The sequence below is a fragment of the Cebus imitator genome, unplaced genomic scaffold (assembly GCF_001604975.1).
Source record: "Cebus imitator isolate Cc_AM_T3 unplaced genomic scaffold, Cebus_imitator-1.0 Scaffold445, whole genome shotgun sequence".
In the NCBI taxonomy this organism is placed as follows: domain Eukaryota; kingdom Metazoa; phylum Chordata; class Mammalia; order Primates; family Cebidae; genus Cebus; species Cebus imitator.
This window is the reverse complement of record NW_016107760.1, coordinates 1,494,697-1,496,533: the sequence shown is the minus strand read 5'-3', so window position 1 is coordinate 1,496,533 and position 1,837 is coordinate 1,494,697. Positions and strand designations below refer to the sequence as shown.

Below are 1,837 nucleotides of genomic sequence, written 5' to 3'. Positions count from 1 at the left end.
TGTAGGTCTTCTTCCTTCAACCCTATAGGGACTTCTAAAATTGTGGCCTGCTATACCTTCCTCAGAAGCACCTGGAAGTTAGTTAAACATGCACTGAATCACAATCTCTTGGAGAAGGGATGCAGGAATCTGTTTTCAACAACTTTAAGAATCCCTGAAATAGGAATAGAAGTTCAAGTAACTAACTCATTCAGGTAAAGGCCAAGAGACAGAGAAGTAGGGTCATGAATTGCCCAAGGCCGACAGCCAGCGGTGTACTAGTAAATGTTTAACAGTCCACCCTCCAAAAAACAAAAATTTGTAACATTTGCCAATTTCCATGGTGGAAATACTCCCACTGTGGCCAATTTCAAGCTAACAATGTGACATCACCTAACATGGTGCACAGTAGTACTATTACATAGTATTTGTACCATAAAGATACAATAAATAATCTCAAGATCATAAATGATGGTACAGCATAGTAAAATAATCAGGAAGTGATGAGTTTTTAGTATTTATTACCTGTATCTTTATTATAACTTCGTTGTAATTTAAATTTTAATTATGGCTGTCTTTAACAAATGGCTTGCAAATTTTAATGATCCGCTCTCAGCATGACCTGAAAACATTCTTGAAGAAGACACACAACCCTCCTTTGACCTGTGGACTAATCATAGCACATGAGCAGTCTCAGAAAACCTGCCATGTGTCAAGTAAGGAAGAAGTGTTAGGGGAGGCATTGTTTAGGGATGGATTTGGCCAGTAATCAACAATCAGGAAGAGCTATTATTGTGTTCACTCCCCTGGGGCCTGTGGGGCCACACAGAACCAAGTAGGCAGCTTAGCCTCCTCATTCAAAGACTTGCCCTAGAGGCTGAGGTAGCAAAAAAGACCACGGCTTTTGGGCTTGTATGCACTGCAGCCCACAGGCAAACAGCCTTCTGCACCTTATACATACTCCAGCCCAGGATTTCTTAGCACAAGTGACCTGCATGGAGTTGTGCTTAAAATGTAAAGGCTTGGGCCCCACCACAGACCTCCTGAATCAGAATCTCTGGGAGCCTGGTCTGGAATTTGCATATCTAGAAACTCACCAAGCAAGTCCCATAATCACCAAAATTCAAGAACTCCTGGGTTGAAGCAGCTGCAGTTAAAGATAAGTATGCATACCCCTGAGGGTACATGAAGATTTTCCAAGGCATATACAGATATTTTTAAAGGAATCAATTTCCAGATCATTCACTTTCATATGTACTCAGATTCCCAAAATCCATCTGCCTGAGGAATGGATTCCCAAAATCCATTCTGCAACCTGCAGAATCTTCTTTCCCACCTCCCCTTTCCTGATTGCCAGTCTCTACCTTCACAAAAGAAAACCATACTTCTCACCCAACCCAAATGTTAGTATAGCGCATGGCCACGGGATGTGAAAACCTCCAGAGATACAACTGGGACAATCCGACATATTGATGTTTGTGGTGAGAAAATTAGTGATACTCTGATAATAGGGTAGCATATCTTTTTGCCAGTTAAGTGGTTTCTAATTCATTGCTTTCAGTAACATTGGAGGAGGACCGAATTGCCAGCTAATTGTTAAAAAAACCTTTGATCATAGAATACTTTTTTATATATAACTTGGAAAGGGTTCAAAGAAATGGGTGGCATTGCTCTAAAAAAGATTTCCATTCTCATCTGTTTAAATTTGTGAATGAGGTTCCTCAATGCTTATATCTATAAAAGAAAAATAGGGTGCTCGCTTCGGCAGCACATATACTAAAATTGGAACGATACAGAGAAGATTAGCATGGCCCCTGCGCAAGGATGACACGCAAATTCGTGAAGCGTTCCATATTTT

At 40.6% G+C, this 1,837-nt stretch overlaps 1 non-coding gene across 1 annotated transcript; it reads left to right on the top strand.

Annotated features, from left to right (window-relative positions):
- The first annotated feature begins 1,731 nt into the window (after nt 1-1,731).
- Nucleotides 1,732-1,837, top strand: LOC119468531. The gene has a single exon (XR_005197226.1). It is a non-coding gene; the product is annotated as a U6 spliceosomal RNA (small nuclear RNA).